Source organism: Chenopodium album, chromosome 15 (assembly GCF_948465745.1).
Source record: "Chenopodium album chromosome 15, dcCheAlbu1.1, whole genome shotgun sequence".
Taxonomy (NCBI): Eukaryota; Viridiplantae; Streptophyta; class Magnoliopsida; order Caryophyllales; family Amaranthaceae; genus Chenopodium; species Chenopodium album.
Window position 1 is genome coordinate 24,496,908 of NC_137848.1, and position 25,159 is coordinate 24,522,066.

Sequence of the window (25,159 nt, forward strand, 5' to 3'; positions counted from 1 at the left end):
GTGATGATTACATTGATAGAAAGGCGTCAATTTAGTGGAGCCAAGCATGAGAGTCCCCTCAACCATCTCAAGGAATTTGAAAAGTATTGCAATACCATTAAGGTGAATGGGGTTACTCAAGAGTTCATTCGACTTAAACTTTTCCCTTTTTCTCTTATTGGACGTGCTCTAGAGTGGTTGGACAAAGAGGTGAAACCAAATTCTTTGAGGACATGGGATGAAGTGACAAAGGATTTTCTATCTCGTTTCTATCCACAAAAGAAGACGGCCAAAGCAAGGACGCTCATTCAAAGCTTCAAGCAAAAGGGAAATGAGAGCTTTTATGAGGCATGGGAAAGGTACAAGGAGTATCAAGAGAGTGCCCACATAATGGGATTCCCACCTATCAAATCATCCAAATTTCTATGGAGGTCTAAGCCTTCAAGGAAAATCATGCTTAGATGTCGGTACCAGAGGCCCTAACATGAACAAGACGGAAGAGGAGGTGGTGAACATAATTGAGGATGTAGTGAGACACTACATGGATTGGCAAGAAGGTGAGAGAGATTCGACAAGAAAAAGTGGTTCTACGGTGTATTGAATCGACCATCTCAATGCCATCAACAATTTGTCCTCACAAATTTCAAACTTGGGAAAGGAGATGACCTTAATCAAAGCAAATCTTGAGAGTGCTTCATCACAAGCACCAATTCTTCCCTCCCACAATAAGGGGAGAGGTACATCTTCTAACTTAACTCCTCCTTCTACTTTAAACAATATGTCAAATGGTTTTTTGTTTTGTGATATATGTGGATCATATGATCATGATGCTTTTAATTGTCCACATGCTTTTGATAATTGTGATGATGTTGATAACAATGAGTGTGAACAAGTGAACTATGTTTCAAACAACAACAATGGGCAAAGATTTTATGGACAAAAAAACTTTGGGAATAGAAATTCTCACCAACAAGGGAACTTTGATAATTATAACTAAAATGGAGGTTATAGAAACCAAGAAAATAAAAATTTATGGGGCAACTATAACAATCAAGGCTATAATGATCAAAGTCAAGGTCAAGGGTATGGAAACCAAAGCCAAAATCAAAGCTATGGTAACCATCACCAAAACAATGGCCAAAATCAAGGCCGGGGTTATTGGAGCAACAAAAATCGGGGTAATTTTCAAAACAACAATCAAAGGGGACCCCCACCCAGATTTGCTCCAAGAACTCAAGGCAATGGTGACAATTCCTATGCCCAACCTTTATCTTCTAGGACTACTTTGGAAGAAATCATTGAGAACCAAACAAAAATTTTGAATACTTACATGTCAGTGAGTGACAAAAAGTTCAATGAGATGATGACACACAACAAAATGCTTGAGACACAAATCACCCAATTGGCAAACACCTTGAAGGAGAGTGATAACCCTACTTCTTTAACCTCTCAAGGAGTTGATCCTAAGAAACTGATGTATTCTATCACCACTAGGAGTAGTAAAGTGCTTGAAGAGGGTGTTTCTAGGAAGAGTGAGGAGGGTGAGAAGGTGAGTGATTCAAGTGAGAAGAAAGAGCTTGATGTGTCAAAGAAGGAGTGTCAAGATGCCAAAGAGGAAGTGAAAATTGAAGAAAAACTGCATGAGAATGTGATCAAACACAAACTTCCATACCCCCAAAAGTTCTTGAAAAATAAGATCGATGAGCAATTTGGGAGATTTCTTTATATGCTTACGGATGTTCATCTTTCTATCCCTTTCACCGAAGCTTTGACGCAAATGTCAAGATGTTCTAAGTTCCTTAAGGAAATTTTGAGTGGCAAAATAAAGTGTAATGAGGTTGATTCGGTGAAATTTGAGGAGTGTTGTAGTGCTTTTATCCACAATGATTTACCCGAAAAGATGAAAGATCTGAGCATTTTTCAATCCCTTGCAATATTAATGGAAAAATGTTTCAAAATGCTCTTTGTGATCTTGGTGCTAGTGTTAGAATAATGCTTTATTCTGTTTTTAAGAAGCTTAAGCTAGGTGAGCTTCTTCCGACCAACATGACCTTATAATTGGCCGACGTTCTATTAAGTTTCCTAAGGGAAGAGTTGAGGATGTTCCCCTCAAGACAGGTGAGTTTACAATTCCTGTGGACTTTATTGTGCTTGAAATTGTGGAAGATGACAATATACCTACTGATTTAGGTATTTATACCCCGCCAAGTGGCCCAATGAGAGTGCGACACTTGTCACAAAAAGAGGCGTCCAAATGGACTACCCAGATGATGACAGGTGTCACGCAGATATGGCCCCTGGGAGTGACGGCCTTCAAGGCCCAAATCCCAAGAAGCCGCAAAACAACGCTACCCTAAATCCTAGGTCACCAAACCCTAGGACAGGGCACACTTTTCTAGGAACCTATAAATAGGGAGATTCCCCCCATTTATGGGAGTACGTTTTAATCATTACATCATTGATTGCTCTCGAAAGTAGAGAACACCTAATCTCGGAATCCGAGAAGATACTTACTTTCCGCACGTTTTACTCCGAAGCTGTACTAACTTAATCTTCGGAGGCGGACCTCTGAACATCTAGAGCTCCGTTCTTTTGCAGGTACAGGCGACTTCTTTGAATCCAGTCTTCGAGTTGTAACTCTCCCAAGGGACACAAAAACACCGGAAACACCTATTATCCTAGGGAGACGATTCTTAGCTACTTCGGGTGCTTTGATTGATGTGAAGGGTGGCCTTATTACATTGCGTGTTGGTAATATTAAGGAAATTTTTTAGCTAAAGTCAATGCATGAGTCTTTGTCTTTTGTGAAAGGCATTATATGTATCAATTCATCTCGTTCTAATGACAATGTTTGTATGTTTGTGTCTTCTACAAACGATGTTCTTGAAGCTTGTGATGATGTTCTTATAAGTGTTGAAAGCAAGATGTTTAGTGAAGATAACATGAAGTCCTCAAAACTTGTGAATGAGGATGTGATTGATATACCTTCATGGTTTGAGCTCTACCCAAGGGAGGTTGAAGATGACTCCAAATGTGTTGATGGTGCAAAACTGTCCCCTACAAGGAGTAAGAAGACAAAGAAGAAAAAGAGAGCTTTCATAAAAAATAAATGAATTTGAAACACAACAAGCTTGAGTCAAAGTTTTCAAGGCAAGAGAATGCATCTAAGAAGGAAGTAGAGTTGCTAAAGAATGGCATGAAGTTTGACCCCTCTAACGCTTTGGATAAAGTGGTTTTCTTTGACCCTCTGTGATTTGGAGGAAGGGTCGAGCTTAGGACCTTAAGCAAGTGCTTCCCTGGAGGCAACCCGGTTTTCTAACCTTTTATTTTAATTTTCTCTTTCTTACTTTTCTTTTTTTTTTCTTTTCTTTCTTCACTTGTTTTTTGTTTGGATTTATAGGTTGTTTTCATGGGAATCGGATCCCTTGAGCGAGCATGAGCATAATGAGAAGGAGTTTCGTGATTGATGATGAGAGTATGCTTGATTTTCTTTAATTTCGAGTCGTACGGGTAAGGTAATCAAGGGGGTAAGTTAGGAAAAATAGTGCTTCAATATGAAGGAAATCTGTGCTTGGTGGGTTCATTATGGTGCACTTATTAATTTGGGATTATGAACCCACCGTCAAGGCATTTTGAAACTGATATATTTAGTGAGTTCAACAATCCCGAGATGATTTAGATGCATGGAGCCCATAGTTAAACGCACCAAGAAAAAGAAGCAAGGCAAAGCAGAAGGGGAGCAGGCGCGCAGCCGAGCAGCGCAGGCGCGGACCTTCGCCGTGCGGCCACGCGGGTGCCTAGCCAAGGTTTATTTTCTTTCTTTCTTCTTCTTTCCCTCATTTCATTCATACCCCCTCACAGTCGAACGCACCCCTTATCTCACTATAAACACAAACTTTAACCTCATACATCTCAAATCTTCACTCAAATCTCCATATTTCCTCACAAATTCATCAAATTTCTCCTCAAATTTCATCAATTTCACAAAAACACATACTACTTTCCTCCATTTCTTCTTCTCCATTATCTTTCTTACATTGAAGAGAAAATTAGGGTTTTTCGGTTTGGAGGAATTTTAGGCTCGAAAGTAGATCAAACTTGATTCGGGTAAAAATACCCTAGGCCAGTTGGCCCAATCAGAGTCCGCCACGTGTCACTGAAAGGGGCGCCACCTTGGACCTCTCAGGGAACGACACGTGGCAGACGGATAAAAGGACCTGGGATTGGCGGCCTTCAGGCCCAAATCCCGAGGTCTGCAAAGGCTGCTTGAGTATTCCCTAGGGCACGAAACCCTAGGGAGTGCACGGTTTTTGAGAAGCCTATAAATAGGAAATGACCTCCTCATTTATGGCTACGTAATACATACATACGCAACGCGTAAAACAGCTTGACACTCTTTACGTGAGATATACTCAGTGATTACTAATCATTGTTAGAACTGTCACTCTCAAGAGAACAGTACACCCGAGCTCGGAATCTGAGCAGATAACCCTTTACATTCCGCACCTTATTCTTCGGACTTAGACTAACTTAAGCTTCGGAGGCGGACCACCGACCATTCGGTGCTCCGTTGTTTTGCAGGTACAGGTATCCAAGCGAGCATCCAGTCTTAGTGTTGTAACTCTCCCAAGGGACTCAAAAAACCCCGAAACATTTGGCGCCGTCTGTGGGGAGAGTACCTCTAAGATGGCCTCTTTGGAAACTGTACCAATTTCTGTAACCAATCGGCCTCCGGAAACCAATCGGCCACCGGAGATCAAACAGCCACCAGATCCCAATCGGTCCCTGGACGAAGTTTTGGTCCAGTCGGACCATGATTCAGGTGACGACGGTGACGTTGAAACATATATTGCCAGAGATGGGTCCCTCATCTCTAGGCGCATCCGCAGCAAGGAAAAGCGGGAGCGCCCTCACTCTCAGAATGCTCCGAGCAAACCATCCGGACATTCAAAGAAGCCGTCTGATTCTACCCAACCAGAAGGATCAGACCCAGTAACCAGAGACGAGCTCATGAAGCTTGTGAGCACTCTCCGTGGTGAAATAAAACAACTTACCAACAAGAAGTCGGCTACTCCTACCAAGGAACAGTCGGCTAAAAAGTCAGCCCAAACGGGCAAGAACAAATCAATCAGGGACCAACAGCCGACTCCTCATCCCAAGGACAAGACTCGGCCTCAGTTTGATCTTTAAGACTCCGTTTCCCAGAAACGGTTGCAAGAAAAGCCATTCGGCATGTTCAGTCGAATGGTAACAAGAAAACATTCTCTGATGCTCGACATTACATCGAGCAAAAGAGGAATGAGCTTTCAGAGTCGGCCTCAACGTCGACTTATCACGACAGCTCCCAGCATACCTCGTTGAGATATTCACATTCCGTACATGAGACTCCAATGAGCAGCCCCCTGGTTCAAGTTGGACCTCATGTCATCCAGTCGGCTCAGTACATGGCTCAGCCGTTGTACCAAACGCCTGCTCAACCTTACATCCAGCCTGCTTTCTTTGGAGGACAGGCGGCATGCGGCTATCAGCCAATGGACTGGCAGCTTAGGCTGCAACACCTTGGAGACCAACCCACTGCTTTCTCTAAGGAAATAACCGACGCCGAACAGCCGGCCAAGGTTAAAAATGTGTTGGTAGGAACCTATGATGGGACCACCAACCCCGAAGACCACTTGCTAGCATACACCCACCTTATGTATTTACAAGGGTTGGATGATGCCGCATGGTGTCGCTGCTTTCCAGCCACGCTGAAGGGCATAGCCCAGCAGTGGTTTGGCAACTTGCCGGCTGGTTGTATTAATAGCTTCAAGACGCTTGCGTTCTTGTTTGCCTCCAACTTTTCTATGAACATCCCTGCCAAGAAGACAAGCCTTGATCTTGGCAATGTACAGCAGGGAGATAGAGAAGGCTTGCGTTCCTACGTCAGGCGGTTCAATCTGGTACGAATCCAGATCCATGGGCTATCTGACGAGGTCGCCTTTACAGACTTTTTCAAAGGTCTAAAGGACGGTTCTACCTTTAAGTACGAACTTGTCCGAAAGCAGATTTTCACTCTGCAGGGAGCGCTGCGAGAGGCGGAAGCCTATATACAGGCAACTGAGCTTTGCTCCTCCAACAAACAGTCGGACTCTAAGAGGTCCGACCGACAGAAGGAGAGTCGGCCTGCTCAGTCGGCTCCCAAGCCAGAAGAAAGCAAAAAGAAAAAGCAAGTCTGGGCCGTTGATAACTCTGATCAGCCGGCCCAAAAGAAGAAGAAAGAGTGGAAACCGTACGCCTCAAGGTACGAATTCCACAAGGACTGCTGCTCCATCTTGATGGAAATCAAGGACCGGCTGACCCTTGAGAAGCCGACTCCAATGAGAGGTTCCGTTGAAAATCGGAACAAAAATAAACGTTGCCACTTCCATGAAGATATCGGTCATGACACCAACGACTGTTTCAGCCTCAAGCGAGAGCTTGACCGTCTGGCCGACAAAGGACAGCTAAAGTCCTATGTGAAGTCCAAAGTGACTTCAAAGGCGAATCAGGGGCAGTCCAAAAAGAAGGCTCCCCAGCCGACTGTAAGTACCGACACCGATGAAGATCCGGTATATACCATAGCAGGCGGATTCGCCGGAGGTGGCCCGACCATTCGGGGCACCAAGGATCATCTGAAAAGGATGATCCATTCTGTTGAAGAAGTGGAGGCGGAAGGCACATCCGTCTTCCCCGAAGTCATCATCACCGAAAGGGACAGAGGCAAAGTCCGTCGGCCGCATGATGACCCTGTGGTCATTGAATGTAAAGTGGCCAACCAACTGGTTGGTCGAATCTTGATCGACACAGGCAGCTCCTCTGACCTCATCAGCCTTAAATGCTTGTCTAATCTCAAGTACAAGCCAGACAGCATGATGGAAGTTTCTCACACCCTTGTAGGGTTTGGGGGAGGACTTGTGCACCCTGTCGGACGGATAGATTTGCCCATCCGGCTGGGGCAAAAGGGAAACGGTCAGCATATGACCATCCGTTTCCTCGTAGTTGAAGAGCTTACTGCCTACAACCTCATCTTTGGTCGGCCCACTCTTAACGAGTGCAAGGCTGTTATCATTCCTGCTCTCATGCTCGTTAAGTATGAGAGGGATGATGGCACAGTCGCCTCCCTTAATGGGGAACAGAAGACAGCTCGGGAGTGCTATCTCTCGGATGTCAAGCCCGCGGCCGCAGCAGCCGTCCGAGGCAAACACACAGTCGACCTGGATAATGACAAAAACCAAGCGGCCCCACCAGCTGAGAAAAAGAGAAAAATTGATCAATTGGTGGCGGTCAAAAAAGAGAAAAAATAGCAATCACTGACCGGGGAACGGTCGGATGATCTCCGTCCCCAGCCGACTGGTGAACACATTGATATCCCTTTGGATGACGCTCGGCCAGGTGACGGTTTGCACCAGCTTCTGAAAGAATTCAAAGACACCTTTGCCTTTGAAGTGGAAGAGATGCCTGACATAAGCCCGGATCTCGCTGTCCACAAACTAGCCGTAGATCCTAAAAAGAAGCCCATTCGGCAAAAGAAAAGAAATCACGGCGAAGAAAGAAGTCAGGCGGCAGTAGCTGAAGTTAAAAAGCTGTTGGACGCCAAGTTCATTCGGCCATGCAACTTCCCTGATTGGGTAGCTAACGTTGTGTTAGTAAAAAAGCCGAATGGTATTTGGCGGATGTGTGTTGACTACACCGACCTGAACAAGGCATGTCCGAAGGATAGTTATCCATTGCCAAAGATCGACAGTCTAGTCGATTCAACAACCGGTCATGCCCTGATGAGTTTTATGGACGCCTATTCAGGCTTCCACCAGATTCCCCTGTGGAAAAAAGATCAAGAAAAGACGACATTCGTCACTGATCAGGGGTTGTTCTGTTATATTGTGATGCCGTTTGGTTTGAAGAATGCGCCTGCTACTTTCCAACGAATGATTAATACGGTCTTCATTAATCAGATTGGGAGGAATGTAGAAGCATACATTGATGACATGATAGTCAAATCCAAACTACAAGTGGATCACCTCACTGATCTCCGAGAAACATTCGCCACACTCAGGCGGCACAAGGTCATGCTAAATCCAAAAAAGTGCGTCTTTGGTGTTGAGTCTGGGAAGTTTCTCGGATTCCTGATTGATCAAAGGGGAATAGAGGCCAATCTTGAGAAAATACAGGCGGTCATCGACATGCAGTCGCCCCGTACTGTGAAAGAGGTTCAAAAGCTTACAGGTTGTCTGGCGGCCCTGGGGAGATTCCTCAGTCGGTCAGGCGATAAGTGTCTCTACTTTTTCCAAGCAATCAGGAAGAAGACTAATTTTGAATGGGGTGGTGATGCAGAGGCGGCCTTTCAAAAGTTAAAAACTCATTTGCACTCTTTGCCGAGGCTTGTTAGCCCTTTGCCCAAGGAGACGCTCTTCATGTATCTGGCCGTCTCCAATCATGCCCTCAGCGCTGTCCTCTTAGCTGAAAGAGACGGCACTCAGCTCCCAGTCTATTTCATCAGCCATGTTCTCAGAAACGCTGAGCTTCGGTACCCCATGGTTGAAAAGTTTGGTCTTGCCCTCTACATGGCCATCAAGAAATTGAAACCTTACTTCTTGGCACATGCGGTAGTGGTCTATACTGACCAGCCAATCAAGCGGCCTCTGACAACCTTGGAGTCTTCTGGACGAATGCTCAAATGGGCGATTGAAATGCAGGGATTGGAAATCACTTACGAACCCAGGAAAGCAATAAAGGGGCAAGCATTCGCCGATTTTATTGTGGAAATGACAAGGCCGGCTGCTCCGGATGATACTTGTCAGGTTTGGAAAGTGTATGTGGACGGGAGCTCCACTGCGAACGGCTGTGGTGCAGGGATTATCTGTCAGTCTCCTGAGGGGGACAAATTTGAATATGCACTACGGTTCAAGTTCCAGGTCTCTAATAATGAGGCCGAATATGAAGCCCTGCTTGCTGGCATTCGGTACTGTAAGGCAGCAGGGGCAAAGAAAATTGACGCCTGCTTAGATTCTCAGTTGGTTGTACTCCAGGTCAATGGAACGTATGAGGCCACTCATCCGGCCATGATAAAATATCTGCAGGCGGTCAAAACTGAAGTTGGGACACTTGAAGAATTTACACTAAGTCAAGTACCCAGGTCTTCTAACAATCAGGCGGATGCCTTGTCCAAACTAGCATCATCCGCCTCTTGTGAAACGCCTCGGTCAGTTTTCTGGGAGGTCATGGAAAAAAGGAGTATCTCTGAAGAAGACCCCATTGGAGTTCTTGACCGAAGCTCAACCTGGATGGACAACATCCGGACTTACCTTACAGACGGCAAGCTCCCTGACTCACCACAGGAGGCGGCTGTTTTGAAAAAACAAGCGGCTAACTTCGAGTTGCGACAAGGGGAACTCTTCAGGGCTGGTTTTCTGAAGCCTCTGTTGAAGTGTGTTACCCCTGAGAAGGGTAAGGAAGTCCTTGAAGAATTGCATGCAGGATTCTGCGCCTCCCATATAGGAGGCAGATCTCTTGCTGCCAAAGCCAGGCGGCTTTACTTCTGGCCTACGCTGGAGTCGGATGCAATGGAGTTGGTGAAAAAATGTGACAAATGTCAAAAATTTGGCAAGCTCATTCATCGTCCGGCTACAGACCTGTCGGCCATTCACAGCCCAATACCCTTTGCCAAATGAGGCATGGACATTTTGGGGCCATATACAGCCGCACCAGGCGGCAAGCGCTACATTTTGGTGGCTGTGGATTACTTTACTAAGTGGGTAGAGGCGGAGGCGGTCAAAAACATTAAGACAAAAGATGTCATTTCCTTCATCTGGAGGAACATAATCACTCGTTTCGGGGTGCCCATGTCTATGGTTTTTGACAATGGTCCTCAATTTGAAACGTCTCAACTCAAGACTTGGTTGGGAGACCAAGGGATCTCTAGCTTCTTCGCATCAGTCGGCCGGCCTCAAGCAAACGGCCAGGTTGAGGCCTTTAATAAGTTAATCTCAGACGGAATTAAAAAGAAGATTGAACGGGCTGGTGGCCTTCGGGCGGATGAATTACCACACGTCCTCTGGTCCATCAGGACGACTGCTAAAGGGGCAACTGGAGAGACCCCATTCCTTATGGTGTATGGTGCCGAAGCAGTCTTGCCCATTGAACACTATGAGCCGACTCTTCGAATCATGTTGTATGATGAGGAGGCAAATTGGGAGGCCATGCGTCTAGCATTGGACTCACTACCAGAGCGCAGGGGTAATGCTGCTTTGCGCCATGAGATTTACCGTCTGAGAATGACTCGGGCTTACAACAAAAGAGTACACAAGCGTCCTCTCAAAGTGGGGGACTTTGTGCTACGAAAAATGGAAGCAGTCGGTAGGGCGAATGAGCAGGGCAAACTAACCCCAAATTGGGAAGGCCCCTACCGAATCTATGAGGAAATAAGAGACGTCACCTACCGCCTGGAAAAACCAGACGGCAGGCAGCTGCCCAGAACTTGGAATGTAGACAACTTGAAAAAGTACTACTTCTAAGTACGAATGTAAATGCTTCAATTTTGTTATCTCAAAGGTTTGTTAATGAGAATATGTTTCCCTTTTTCAAACTTTCACTATTTTCAGCACTGTCTGTACCAGCTACAGACGGCCAATATGTTTGTAAGGCGTCTGTCTCAACAGCAGACGTCCCAAACCCCTTGAAGGAGCCGATTGTTCTAAAACAGTCGTTCCTACAAAATTTTATTAAGTTTGTACCAACATTTACTTAATCAATTGCGAGGCCTAAGGCCAGATATATATAAAAAGAGGCTGAATGGTCACAGTCTGCTCCAACATGAGTATGACCGTCTGCTCCAACATGAGTCAGATAACCGGCGACGCCCATTTGGGTGAATTCGTCGAGGAGAAGCATCTCCCATTTGGGTGGCACATTGCTCTACGAACATACAAGCGGCCCTACCGAATGCTAAGGCAGCACTCGCAGTCGTTCGTTTTAATCGAAAGTGAAATCTAAAAGGCCAAAATTTTCTATCTGTTCTAGCACAGTTCAGAAATGGTCACTGTTTCATAAGTAGAGGCTAACCGAGGCATAAAACCGGATGCACCTGTTTTAGCTCAGGGGCAAAACAGGCGGAAAAATTTTATTAAAATGCGCTAAGTTATCTACTTAGCACTTATGTGAGGCTATCAGCCGGATGCCGCCTGATCCCTACCTATGGGGCAAGACAGGCGGACGAATTTTTTTTATCGAAAATAAGTTAAGTCCCAGACTTAACACTTTATTCTCAATGAGGCCAATGGCCGGATGCGCCCGTCTTTGCCTATGGGGCAGAACAGGCGGGGGTTTTTCCCTAGCATAACAGCTAAGTTGGAAATTTGACTTCTGTTCAAGCCAATGGCCGAATGAACACTTATTTTTGCTAAATTCTGGATGGACGTCTGCCACGTGGTTTGGGGCAATCACCATAGTGATTGATTGACCTAGAAACTATGAATACTCTTCTAAGTATCAATAATTTCCAAGTCAATCAATCTCATAAACCGAAACCACTCGACATCCGTCCAGGGGCAAGAACTTTCGCATGGTATACAGGTTAAATACTTGGCCAAAAAACTTGCAAATATTTTAAAACAATTCAAAGGGCAAAGTATGAAAAACTTCAGCCGAATGGCCGAATGATTCAAATTAAAATGACCAATCGCCATCAGACGACTGGTTGAAATTGTTGTCTGGCAAAGCCAGAGAAATTGTCAAATTACCCGACCCCTCGGTCGGTAAAGATACAGAAATACTCGGCACACAGGCCGGAAACACAAATACTTGGCCATTTGGCCGCAGAAAAAAGAAATAAAAAGCTTAAGTGATCAGGGGAGAGTCTCTTCATTGACAGCCGGACTGTTACCCTTCGGCTGCTCTTCATCATTTTTCTCCTGCTCCTCCGCCTGATCTTCCTCCTCCTCCCCAGAGGACGACTCCTCAGAAGAATCGGACCCAGAGCCTTCGGCCTCAGCATCAGCCTTGGAAGCCTCTTCCATCTCCTCAAGGAGGCGATCGTCGTAAGCTTTGCTTAGCTCGTCAAACTTGGACTTCCAAACTTGGTAGTCCGAGTCTGGCTGAATAGCCGCCCAAGTGTCCCGCATGATGGCCTCATTGTCCCTGATCATTTGCTTGACTAGTTCAGCTCTTTCTTGCTCGGCCCGGGACTCGAACTTGGTTTTTAGCTGCTGCTCCTGATTGCTGAGCTTGTGCTGCAGGCGGCTCACCCTATTCTGGGCCCTTTCGGCCTCATCCTTGGCATCCTGAAGGGGCTCGAGCTCCGCCTTAAGGGATTTGATCTCCTTCTTGAGGTTGGAGACCTGAAGGCGGGCCGAGTCCAGATCCTTCTTCACCTGCAGATTGGCCTCCGACTGCGAATACATCATATCAAGCGTCAGAAATTCATTCTGAGCAATATCAAATTGAGCCCTATCCAAGGCGGACTCGGCCTGAGCCTTAGCAGCTTTTACCTCTTTGGACTTCTCCTTGAGGGGTTTCCCGAGCCCTTGGACGCGCAGCATGGCCTACAAAAAGAAGCCGGATGGTTAAGAACCAGTCGGATAAAACAGAACGACGAATGCTAAGGCAAGGCTAAGTTTATACCTCACAAAGGTTCCCTAGAATGCCATCAAGGTCTAGGGCGCCGACTCCTCTGACGGATGCTTTATCATCCGGATCAATTGCCCTCAGCATGTTCTTGGCCATTTGAACTACAGTCGGCCTCTGTATGGGAGCTGCAAGAAGAAAAAAGTTAGAAAAATACTAAAGTATGGATAACTTGAAGAAAGGAAACGGGGGCGAATGGTTCTTACCATCGTCCTCATCCACCTCCTCTTCCCCCAGAACCCTCTTCTGACCGGCAGAAGAGGCGGGCCTTTTCCCTAAAAGCCTCTCCTTACCGGATGAAGATGGGGGCTTTTCCCCAGAAACCTCTTCTCACCAACAGAGGCGTCTGAGGGTCTCTTGGGCTTATGGGCAATGTGCTTCCGGCCGCCTTTGCCGGATGCGCTCACATCACCCGCCCTAGTCTTTTGGAGCTTGGGGTCGGATGGTTTGGACGGGGATTTGGAGGAGGTACCCTGTGTCATTGAAGACAAAGCAAAGGTCAGTAATCCTTCAGCAAAGGACAAGCATTAATCAGAAAAATGCCAAGGACAAAAGCTCACCCCTGGGGTACCGGCTGGTTGCTGCTCTCCCACCCTAGCAGTGGTGGCTTCCGTCCTAAGGACGTTTGATCTGTATCTGGCAGCAGATACAGCCGGCTTTCTGGAGGCCGAAAGTTTCTCCATTGCTTTGTCTGCAAAAAGAATCAAGTGTTAAAAGACACATTTAACAAGTGAAGACAAGCAAAATAGATATGGCATATTAAACAGACGGCCGACTACCTCTCGGCATCTCAGTACTTAGCCCACAAGCGGCCAAGAACGTCCCTTCCTCAAACCATTTGTACAAAGGGAGATAGCATTGAGGGGTGACTTCCTTGTCCCCCTCATCATTCGTCTTCACAGACACGGTGAACAAGCCCGCGTCCATGATCTCTTCCTTTGCTCGTCTAGGAAGAGCTGGCAATGCACTCCTGCCTGCTAGGAGAGGTGGATCCTTATTCCACCTGTTATACTTTTGGTTCAGGCGGCGGTCGGCAGTTTTGACTATGTAGAACTTAGTTCTCCAGTCCTTCCACTTGTTCTCTTTGCCGACAGCCATCATGTACCCCTTACATGTAGTCAAGGTGTACCAGCCCTCGCCACCTCTAGCAGGCGCCCTGCTAAGATAATGCATGTGGGCGAATGCTTCAAAGCTCGCCTCCACTTCCAGCATCTCGCAGGCGGCAACGTACCCCAAAATATTGATCCATGAATTGGGTACGAGTTGCCAGATACCAAGTTGGTATCCATCCAAAATCCTTTCCACGGCCGGGTGGAGAGGGAAGCGCAAGCCAGCCTGAAAGGCCGCCTCATAACAACCGAATGCTCGGTCTGCATAGCTGGCCATACTCGGCCAAGTAATGGTGTCGTCCTTATTAGGGACGCACAAAGTGAAGCCATGGCCCAGAACAACCTTACGCTTAAAACTTGTAAGGACGTTTGCCATGGTGTTCCGCCTGCTCTGCGGAACATGATGATAATAGGGAGCTTTCTCCAAGCGCCTGGAAGCGCTTGGCTCGGCCCAGGATTCCCCCCTCTCAACTGCCAAGGACTCCCTGGCAGCGTCTATTCTGGTCCTTGCCTCCCCTGAAGAGGCAGAGGCATTATCTGAAGAAGATGACGAGGTCGACTCGTCATCAGAACTTTCATCAGAGCTAAGGGACTGCCGACTGGTGCCAGCAGGGTCCTCCCTTAGACTCTCTTCCGGCGCCTGTTCAGAAGGCCCGGCTGCATAGGTTTCATCTGCCTCCTCCAGTATCCTATCACTAGGAGTACCACTTGAGGAGGGCGAATGATAATAAGTAGGGGTAGGAGGAAGATAAGAAGGGCTATCAGGGTGTTCCGACACCTCACTTCGAGGCACCTTCATTGAGCCGTCAGAATAAAGGGTCGAACCATCCGACGGGAAAAAAGATCCATCAGAGTTGGGTTTTCTTGCTGTTCTTTTCGTTCTGGCCATCGTGTCCTGCACAGACGCGAAACCAGTCGGATTCGGAGAAGTTCGCAAAGCACAGTCGCTGGTCAAGCAGTCGACACTGCAAGTTCTAGATTCAGCCGTCCCCGGTGACCGGCTGATCACTATCCTATACTGTGCCGCATGCGATTGGGAAACCATTTTTTCGAAAACAAAGAAAAAATGAGAAACAAAAGAAGAAACAGGCGTTACCTTTAGAAGAAGGGTGAAGAGACGCTTGGTTTGCTGAGAACTGTCGGACAGCGGGCCGAGTGTCGGATGCTTGAGAACTAAGAAACACTTAGGGAATTTTGAGATTCTTAAAGTCAAAAGTCAGAGATTCTCCAAAGATTCGCAAAGGTGTAAAAGATTTGGGGGGTGAAAACTTTCTATTTATAGAAGGGTTAAAAACCCTAAAATTTTCCCTCCACAGTAACTATTCAAAATCCGACCAGTCGGATGATGACACCTGTCACAGGCAACACGTGGCGAGCGCATGTCACCTGTGAGGGGCAAATGATTCGGGTAAAAATACCCTAGGCCAGTTGGCCCAATCAGAGTCCGCCACGTGTCACTGAAAGGGGCGCCACCTTGGACCTCTCAGGGAACGACACGTGGCAGACGGATAAAAGGACCTGGGATTGGCGGCCTTCAAGCCCAAATCCCGAGGTCTGCAAAGGCTGCTTGAGTATTCCCTAGGGCACGAAACCCTAGGGAGTGCACGGTTTTCGAGAAGCCTATAAATAGGAAATGACCTCCTCATTTATGGCTACGTAATACATACATACGCAACGAGTAAAACAGCTTGACACTCTTTACGTGAGATATACTCAGTGATTACTAATCATTGTTAGAACTGTCACTCTCAAGAGAACAGTACACCCGAGCTCGGAATCTGAGCAGATAACCCTTTACATTCCGCACCTTATTCTTTGGACTTAGACTAACTTAAGCTTCGGAGGCGGACCACCGACCATTCGGTGCTCCGTTGTTTTGCAGGTACAGGTATCCAAGCGAGCATCTAGTCTTAGTGTTGTAACTCTCCCAAGGGACTCAAAAAACCCCGAAACAAAACTTGCTTCTTGTATGGTCTAATCATCATCCACTCTTATTTTGCATTATTACATCAATTTTAGTTGAGAATTTGATAGTTCATACTTGTGAATAGTAGTAATATTGATTTTGTTGAATATGGTGATTGTTTTGATAATTTGGATGCTCATGTTTGTTGTTTCTAATTGAATTTGCCTCACATTGTGTTGTTGTTGATTGTCTAGCATATTTGATAATTTTTGGAGGCTCTTTGAAGAAGTTGGAATTTGAGATTCTTAATAGTAGCTTGGTGATTGTGTGGTGGTTTGTTTAAAGGTGGTGTGGTAGTGTGTGATTGGTTTTGTGATTGTCATTGATTGAGGAGCATTTGATTGGTCTTTGGTTGATATATTTGTGGAGAAAACATGTCAAAAATTTTGAAATCCCTCACCTCTAAAAAAAGGAAAACACAAGTAACAATCGAGGAACACTCACCCTCAAATTCACCCTCACCTCAAATACAAACTAGAAATGAACCTTTACTATTACCCAAAATAAAATTTGCAAATCCAAACCATAAACCACTCTTTTCCGATTTCAAAAAACGAACCCTAAAGCCCTCTCGGCATTATCATCAAGAAAGCATGGTCAAATTGGGTATCGATGAGGACCTTTGGGTTTTGTTTGACAACCTCCGAATTGGTGACTTTGTTAACACATGTTACCGAACTTACCTTGAGAGCCTACAAGGGAGTTTCTTGCTTCACTCTTTTCTACTCCGGTTGATGACAAAGATTACCAAATCTCATTTCAACTTTTCAACATGGAGAAAACTCTATCTCTAGCCGAATTCAATAGGGCGCTTGATTTCAATCCGGATGCAGATGTTCTCTTTCCCGAGCATGAGTTCTTTGATGGTTTTGCTCAAAATGCTTGGTGACATGAAATCTCGGGTTTGAATGAGTTCACTGCCCGCTACTCTCTAGCTAGCGACATATTCCAACCTTGCCTTCGTGTTCTTCATCGACTATTAGGATACTCAGTCTTCCCAAAGCAAGACTTGGGTAAAATGTCGAAAGCCGAATTGGTTGTTCTCTGGATGACCACTAGAGAGGAGTTGTGGGGGAAGCTAAACTTTCGGCATATCTTCTTGAGAATTTGCATTAACATGCATGGGAGGAAGTCGGGGGATCAATGTGGTAGCATATTAACTAGATAGGCTACCAAGCTCGGTTTTGGTCTGTACCCCGCTTCTTGCACTCTGGTGGAGGGGCTAACTCTCTTTACCTCGACATCGCTCAACTCAAACAACTGCAATTCTTAGCAAAGAATAATGATGACGAGGTATTTGATTGGTTGAGGAGGAGTGAGCATCATTGCTATCTCCCTAACCTCTCCTTGACTTCCCTTCATCGGCATGTTCCCAATGTATGGTTTGTGCCCTCAAGCAACCGCCTCCCCGATGATGATGAGATACAAGACGTCCTTCATGAAGAGCAACAATACCAACAACATCATCATCAACAACAACAACAACAACAACCTCAACCTCAATAAAAACAACATCAATTCTCTAACTCCGACATGGAAGCCTTGAGTGCCCAAATGAAAGGCATGCAACTTCGCATGGAGGGGATGTATGATCAAGACTTTGAGGCAATCTACAATCAAATGAGAGGCATCTCCGAAATTCTACAAGGTATGTTTATTCAACAATAATAACTCTATAATGCTAGTGTTAACCGTGGTGAAATCACCCTCGCGGTTAACTACCCATACTTCCCTCCTCAACTCGGTCCTGTGCCGTCTAGAGGGGGTGATGGGAGGCTTACACCGAGACTTGGCAAGGATCTCAAGTGTCCAACACTAAGACTTGCACCTTCCCAGATGAGCACGGTAACTAGGGTGATCCTAACTACCCCTATGTCGACCCCACCCATCCTTTACCACTAGAATTGCCCGAGGATTTACTCCCTTGGCCCCTTGGCAACAAGATAACTTTAGGGGTCACTATGGTTGGCTAATGTACTACACCGGGGGATGGGATCCTTATGGTCCCCCGTCCGGGTTGTTCTATGATAAGGATGACAACAATGATGATGCCGGGCCTAGTGGTAACTAGTTCCCCTCCTTGTGCTTTTTCCTCCATCCCTTTTTATTATGTGATCCTTTGTTTTGTATTGGTGGGATGTTGAGATGTATTTTTGTCTAGCTTGGGGGAACATTATTCTTGTGGGAAAGACTTGGTAGCCAATTTTGTTTTTGTGAATATCCTTGATCTTTAGTGTCTTGATGCCTTGTGATTGCTTGTCTTGATTGATGATTGACGTTGTTGAGTGTTGTTATTTTCTATGAGTCTTGTTGAGTATCTTTTTTATGATGATGTTGTGATGATTGTTCTATAATGATGAGTTGATGATGATTTTGCTCCCTTAATCCAAATCCCTTTAATCCAAAACCCTTGAATCCAAACCCTCTAATCCAAATGCTTGTAGATTAGTGTATATTTGTTATTTTGCTATTTTGCTATATTGTTTTGATTTTTCTTTTGTAGATTAGTTTGATTTCTCTATTTTGTTATTTTGTTTTGAAGTTATTAATCTTTTTCTTTGTATATATTTTCTCTTTTATTCTCACTTGGTTTTGACGATTCATTCTAATGCTTGTTGGAGCTTTATGGAGGTGGTATTATCTTTCACCCCGCTTTCATTGGCTTAGCTTGGATAACTCAGAAAGATCTTTCTTATTTCCCTCTTTTCTTTCTTTTCTTTCATTGTTTGTTTAGATTAGGATTAGCTTAGGAAGAGTTGAACGGTTCGAGGATGTTTGCTTTGTAACACCATAGGGTGTTTGGGGTCATTGACAATGCAGTCGAATGACCACTTGTATGTCGATTGGGATTTATATGATATGCATGAATATTTGTACTTTTTTTTCTCTTCCTCTTCCTTTCCTTCTCTTCTCTTTTATTTTTTCTTTTTTTCTTGTCCTCTTTTCAAAATGCAAAAATGCAAAAAAAAATGATTTTGAGGCTTTCTTATTGGTTTTTTTTAATGTTTTTCTTATGATTTGGACATAATACCACCCAACCTTTTACTTTTGAATGAATGGTTTCCTATGTGGTATCGGTATACACGGTTTGAGAGTATGTATGGTTGATTCTAGGATAAAGTACACTAAGGTAGTGTCTTTAGAACGTTTGGGACCTTGAAGTCGGATTCTAAATTGTTTGTGTTAAGAAGGTGTTGCTCCCTTTGGTGAATTTGAAACTAATGGTGAGTTATTGCTACAACCATGTGAGGTTTCATTCTTTTCTAGCCTTCTACATATTTTGCATGAGCGCCACATGGATCCTTAACTATTGCATGCTTTATCTAGAACTTGACTCTTGTCTCCCGAGATCGCGATCGAACCTTTTAGGAAGGACAAAGGAATTTCTTCGGGGTGGTGATTTTTACTTTTCTAGGATAGTTTCTATTTCTTTATTTTGGGTTTACATTTGCCTACTTGCTAACCATTTGAACTACTTGCTAACCAATTGAGCAATAAACCTTCTTTTCAAGCCATATCTTTAGATTTTGAGCCTTTTGTTTCATTTTTTTTTCCATTCTTGATTTTTGTGAAGCAATTGATCATTATTGTTGAAAATTATGGTGGATGAGTTTGAATATTCGTTCATATAATGTAAGAAAGTTTGTTTTGTGTATAGTTAAATGCCTAGTTGAAAAAGTTGTCCATTGTTAAAAGAGGCGAGGACAATGTAATAAAGTGAAAAAGAGAAAAATGAAAACAAATTGAGAAAAAGCAAAGCAAATTCAAATGTTTTGGCAAAAGAAATACAAAAAAAAATGTGAAAAATGAAAAAGTCTAAAAATATTTTGATGTAAGTATATTTCTCCCTATTTTGAGCATTGAGGACAATGCTTCATTTTAGCTTGGAGGGAAGCGTTCTTGGCTTTTTGTATATATGATTGTGATTTTGGCTTTGAATAAGCTTGGGGGTGTTGGTATTTTTGTTTGGTGATTGCTTGATTATGGTGTTGAGGATTAATCACCCTTTGCTTCACAATTTAGGTATACCACCAAATTTCAAATTCTAACCTACCTTCACCCTTTTCGCCCTTACATTACAACCCTTTTCAAAACCTTTTGACCTTTTTTGTCGAGTCACAAGTCGGTGGAGGGAGATGTGAGTCAAGCCTATGGAGCGGTGTGCATAGTCAAGATGTCGAGTAGCCCTAAAATCTTTTCTTTCCCGGTTCCTTCGAGGAATCATTGAGATGCTCACTAGAGGTGAATTTGAAACTAGTTGGGAGAATGTGGTAAAATTATTTGAGATGAAGGTGAATTGTGTTTCATTAGTTCTCTATGCTTAGCATATTTTATATTTCAATCAACCTTAGATATCTTGGAACGAGCATACCCTTATTGTATAGAAAGTTATTTATTCATTTGTATTTGATCACTTGTAAAAGTCCGTTTCAAAGGCTATTGTTTTACTTTTTCCTTTTTGATTCTACATTCTTTTTAATGATTTGCCTTATTTTTACCTTTAAGAGTTATGGGTCAAAATCTTCGGATACCCTTAAAAGACCTCACTCGTCCTCTTTGGCGACTTTGGGGTTTAAAGGGCTTATTGTAGCTAAAAACAACCGTGATTTGTAGCTAAAAACAACTGTGATTCCTACGAAAGTGAGTTTTATTGTACATTCTTATCCTTTTCTTTCCTTTTCTTGTTTGAATAAGTTTTTCATCCTATTATACTTGCTTTTGTTTTGCTCGAGGACGAGCAAAAGTCTAGCTTGGGGGAATTTGATGAGTGTCATTTACGGCACTCATTTAGCCTCTTTTAGGATGAATTTTAATCGCTTTTATCACTCTTTTATCTCTTTTTCTTTAGTTTTATCTTCTATTTCTCTAGTTTGTGTTTTCCTTAGTTGTTTTCTTGTTTTCTTGCATTTCTTGGTTTATTTTGCTTTTTTTCTCTTATTTGTTTCCTTTTCTTTGATTTCAGGAGAAAGGTGATGTCCAAGGATCCCCATGGATTTTTTTCAGGGTTTGTAAGGCTTAAGATGCAAGCCGGTCTCTCCCTTTGAAGCTCAAGTGTTAAGGGGTGTAAGGTCCTAGCCTTCTAGGCCGCGCTCTCAAGCTGCGTGGGCATCAAAAATGGTGTTGTACCCACCGTGGGAGCCCTTGGAATCTGACACCCCCAATGTTCATCAAGTGAAGCTCACAAAGGCATCGATGGACACACGAGAGGAGCTGCCTGCTCCCAAGCGCGGGAGTGCACGAGTCTGGCGCAGCCGCGCATGTGCGAGGTGCGGCCGTGCAACCATGCCTTCCCCGTTCCGTACCTATTTCTCTGCGACCGTGCATAATGAGGAGAGGGCTCGCCTGTACGGGTTCTTTTTGGACGTCTAACTAACTTCTCCCTTGTTAGTTTTACTATATATATAATTTCTTCCTTTTAGAGAGAGAATTGTACTAGAATTGATTAGAAATTGAATAGAATAGATTTTTAGAGAGAGAAGCTCAAGATTTTGGGAAACTTTTGTTCTAGATTTTAGAGAGAGAAACTTGGTAATTAATGATTGCTACATTTTAATCTCATTTTGATCTTCATTCTCTTTGATATTAATCAAAGTTTGTAAGAATTCCTTTCTCTTTAATGCAATTTTAGTATTTGAGCTTTGATATATTGTTGAATTTCTAGTAGATTGTTTGATTTGATTGTTGATATTTTTGTTTACAATGTTGATGATGAAATTGATGATTTGTTTAGTTTTGCTTTTCAATTCTACAATGTGTAGTAAGTAGATCCTTTGCAAGGGATGTGGTGAATCTGTTGGGGTTTAGTGAGTCCGACTCACCGCGGAAACAAACCCAAAAACAAGACCGCACTTGCAATAAATAAAACCATAAACATAATTAACTTAATGACAAGATTAAAGTAATAATTATACCTTTGACGGGCTCTTACTTCGAAAGCTAGCCTCGAAATTACGACGACCTCCAACGGAAGTCCACCCACAACTCGAACACCGACTAGGTCCAATGCCCTGGAGTTAGCAAGGCCCGACCGAAACCCGAGTAATTGAGTTCAAAGGTTTTCACAATGGTGATGCCTTTTTCAACTCTTGAGTTCAAAGGTTTTCACTACTAGTGATGCCTTTTCCAACTCTTAATCAAGTGCTTTTCCCAATTCCCCAAGTTGGGTATTTATAGGGAAATGCAAGAGTGTGAAAAGCTTTCCCATCAATGTGGGAGAATTTGATTTTCCCATTTTATTTTAAAGCTAAAATAAAATTAATAATCAAACTAATAATAAATCAACAAGTGGCAAGCTCATAAGGAAGAGTAGGTGAGGACCATTTGGAGGAGGGGGGGACCAAACTTGCCCCCCACTCTTACTCCTATAACCGGCCACCACTCTCTTTCTCCCTCCAATTAGCTTCGGCCACATGGCAGCTCACTTGGACACCCATGGTTGCCTTGTGGGCTGCCAAGGTGCGGTTGTGAGGCTTTGGCCCACCTCACTTGCGCCCAAAACCGTGGGCTGCTAGCTGCCACGGCCTAGCAAGCCACGCACCAAGTGCGCGGGCTGCTAGCTGCCGTATGCTAGCACAGCCACGCACACTAGTGCGGGCTGCTAGCTGCGGTATGCTAGCCTAGCCCCGCACTTGGTGCAGGCTCTTAGCATTTGCCGCGCCCCTAGCACTCGATTTTTCGATGTTAGGGGTATTTTGGTCATTGTTGATTTATTATTATTTTCACGTCTCGTCTTTTACTACTTTCGACTCGACTTCCGACGCTCGGTTTCGACGCTCCAAGCTAAAATTTCCGACGTCTAAATATTAATTACTCGATCGACTTATTAATTAATTCGTCGCTTCGGCTCGTTAGTTGCTTGGGTGTGACCCGAAGGGTTCAGTCAAGATTAAGCTGTAATATCAATTATGCATTAATATTAATGATCGGAAGCGGCCTCCACCCAGGCATTCCGATCACTTAACCTCACTGAAAAATTAGCTTTCTAATAATTCCGAACCCCCTATCGCAATAATACACTTGTTCGAAGGACACTATTCCTTTCAATCTCCCATTTGTCCTTCCGGATAAGTGTGCTTTTTGTTGGGGTTTGGTGAGTCCGACTCACCGCGGAAACAAACCCAAAACCAAGACCGCACTCGCAATAAATAAAACCATAAACATAATTAAATTAATCACAAGATTAAGATAAGCTAATTACCTTTGATGCGTGCTTCGCTCCAAATGAGCTCTTACTTGAAAGCTTCAAGTCCCGCTCGCACGGAGACCTCCAACGAAGTCCACCCGCACCAACAAAACCGACTAGGTCCAATGTCTTGGAGTTAGCAAGACCCGACCAACAAAACCCGAGTAATAATATTGAGTTCAAAGGTTTTCACTAATTGTGATGCCTTTTCCAACTCTTACTCAAGCATCTTACCCAATGCCCATACTTGGGTATTTATAGGAAATGATGGGAGTATCATTTACTCTCCCATCAATGTGGGATAGTATGATTTTTCCATTTTATTTTAAAGCTAAAATAAAATCAATAATCAAGCTAGTAATAAATCAACAAGTGGCAAGCTCATGTGAGTGGTTAGGTGAGGACCATTTGGAGAAGGGGGGGACCAAACTTGCTCCCCACTCCCTCTCCCATAACTGGCCACCTCACTCCCCACACACTCAAGGACCACAAGCCACATGGCACCCACCCTTGGGCACCAAGGCAGCCAAGGTGGGCTGCCATGTGCTGCTGTCCGTGGCAGCCACGCCCAGCAAGCCCAGCAAGCCCAGCACTTGCATGCGGGCTGCTGCTGCTGCTGGCCAGCACGCCCAGCATGCTTGTGCGGGCTGCTGCTGCTGGCCTTGTGCCTTGGCCAGCGCTGCTAGGCAGCAAGCAATGGCCTAGCCATGCTGCTGCTAGCTGTTGTGAGCTGGCGCGCCTAGCGTGCTAGCTCCAGCAGCTTGTTGCGGCATGGCTTGCTAGCCATTGCGCGCACAAGGCTGCGCCTAGCATGCTAGCACGCACTAGGCAGCGCCTAGCCTTGCGATGCTAGCATGAGTGCGCTAGCACGCACCAGCCAGCCTAGGCTCGGCTTGGTGCGCATGCTAGCCACCATGCTAGGCCATACGCCCTTAGCACTCGGTTTGCTAGGGCATTCCGATGCTAGGGGTATTTTGGTCTTTTGTTGATTTATTACTATTTCTCGTCTCGTCTTTCACTATTTTTCGACTCGACTTCCGACGCTCGGTTTCGACGCTCTAAGCTCGAATTTCCGACGTCTAAATAAATATTACTCGGTTGACTCATTAATTCCTTCAGAATTAATTCATCGTTTCGGTTTGTTGAATGCTTGGGTGTGACCCGAAGGGTTCAGTCAAGATTAAGCTGTAACATTAATTATCCATTAATATTACTGATCGGAAGCGGCCTCCACCCAGGCATTCCGATCACTTGACCTTACTGAATATATTAGCTTTCTAATAATTCTGAACCCGCTAACGGAATAGTACACTTGTTCGAAGGACACCATTCCTTTCACTTTTAGTGTATAGCCCTTTTCCTATGTCGCTTAATGCCTCTTCATGAACTATAAGGTAAGATTAATTTGTCATCCTTATTACGTCCAAAAGTGTTTCTCGATTCCGAGTCCGACTGTCAATAAACAGATGATTTCTAAAATCCATTCGAGCACGGCCATGCATTTTACAGTCTCGCTCTACGAGAGGCCTTGTAAACAACAAAGACATCTTCTCTACTTTAGTAGGGAGACATTTCCAGTCTTGTAATGTAGCTTCTCTTACTGAGAAGACCTAGCCGCCCGAGTGATGCCGTTATAATCCCCTATTACGGCAGACGTTTGACAATCATCAAAGCGGACTAGTACTCAAACAAGAAAGCTCACAATACTCATGGTCGAGGAAAAAGGTTCCGATAGCGATAATGAGAAGTATACTTATGACGATTTTTAATCTCTTAAAGTATTCTCATAGGTCAATCCAGTATGGTTCTAAACCAATACCTGTGTAAATGATTTATGATGATCATGTCCTTGTAGCACAAGAAACGGTGCTATAAATCAAACTACACACTAATCTCAAATAGTCATTAATCGTCCATCGTTTAAATGACCTCGATTAGGGTTAATTTTCGATTATAATATTCAATGTTCACTTAATAGGTGTTTCCTTACCAAGACTGGTCTTGATACCCTATTTTGAATATTCCAAGAATCGAATGGACTCGTTATTTAATTCTAAACCACAATTAAATAGCCAACGGAGTGATTTAAATCGCATGAAAAATTTAATTACTCCAAAGCTGAATGGTTCATCATAGTGCTTTACATTAAAATTGTCCAAAATTAATTAAAACACTAAAATAAGGAAATCAAAGCCAATCTCCGATGTGCCTGATTCCCATTGCCTCAATGTGCTTGTTGTGCTTCACTTGAGGCAAAGGTTTAGTCAGTGGATCGGCTATATTGTC

The 25,159-nt window shown here is 44.3% G+C and overlaps 1 pseudogene; it reads right to left on the minus strand.

Annotated features, from left to right (window-relative positions):
• Positions 1-279: 279 nt before the first annotated feature.
• Positions 280-376, minus strand: LOC145583606 (small nucleolar RNA R71; annotated as a pseudogene).
• Positions 377-25,159: the final 24,783 nt, after the last annotated feature.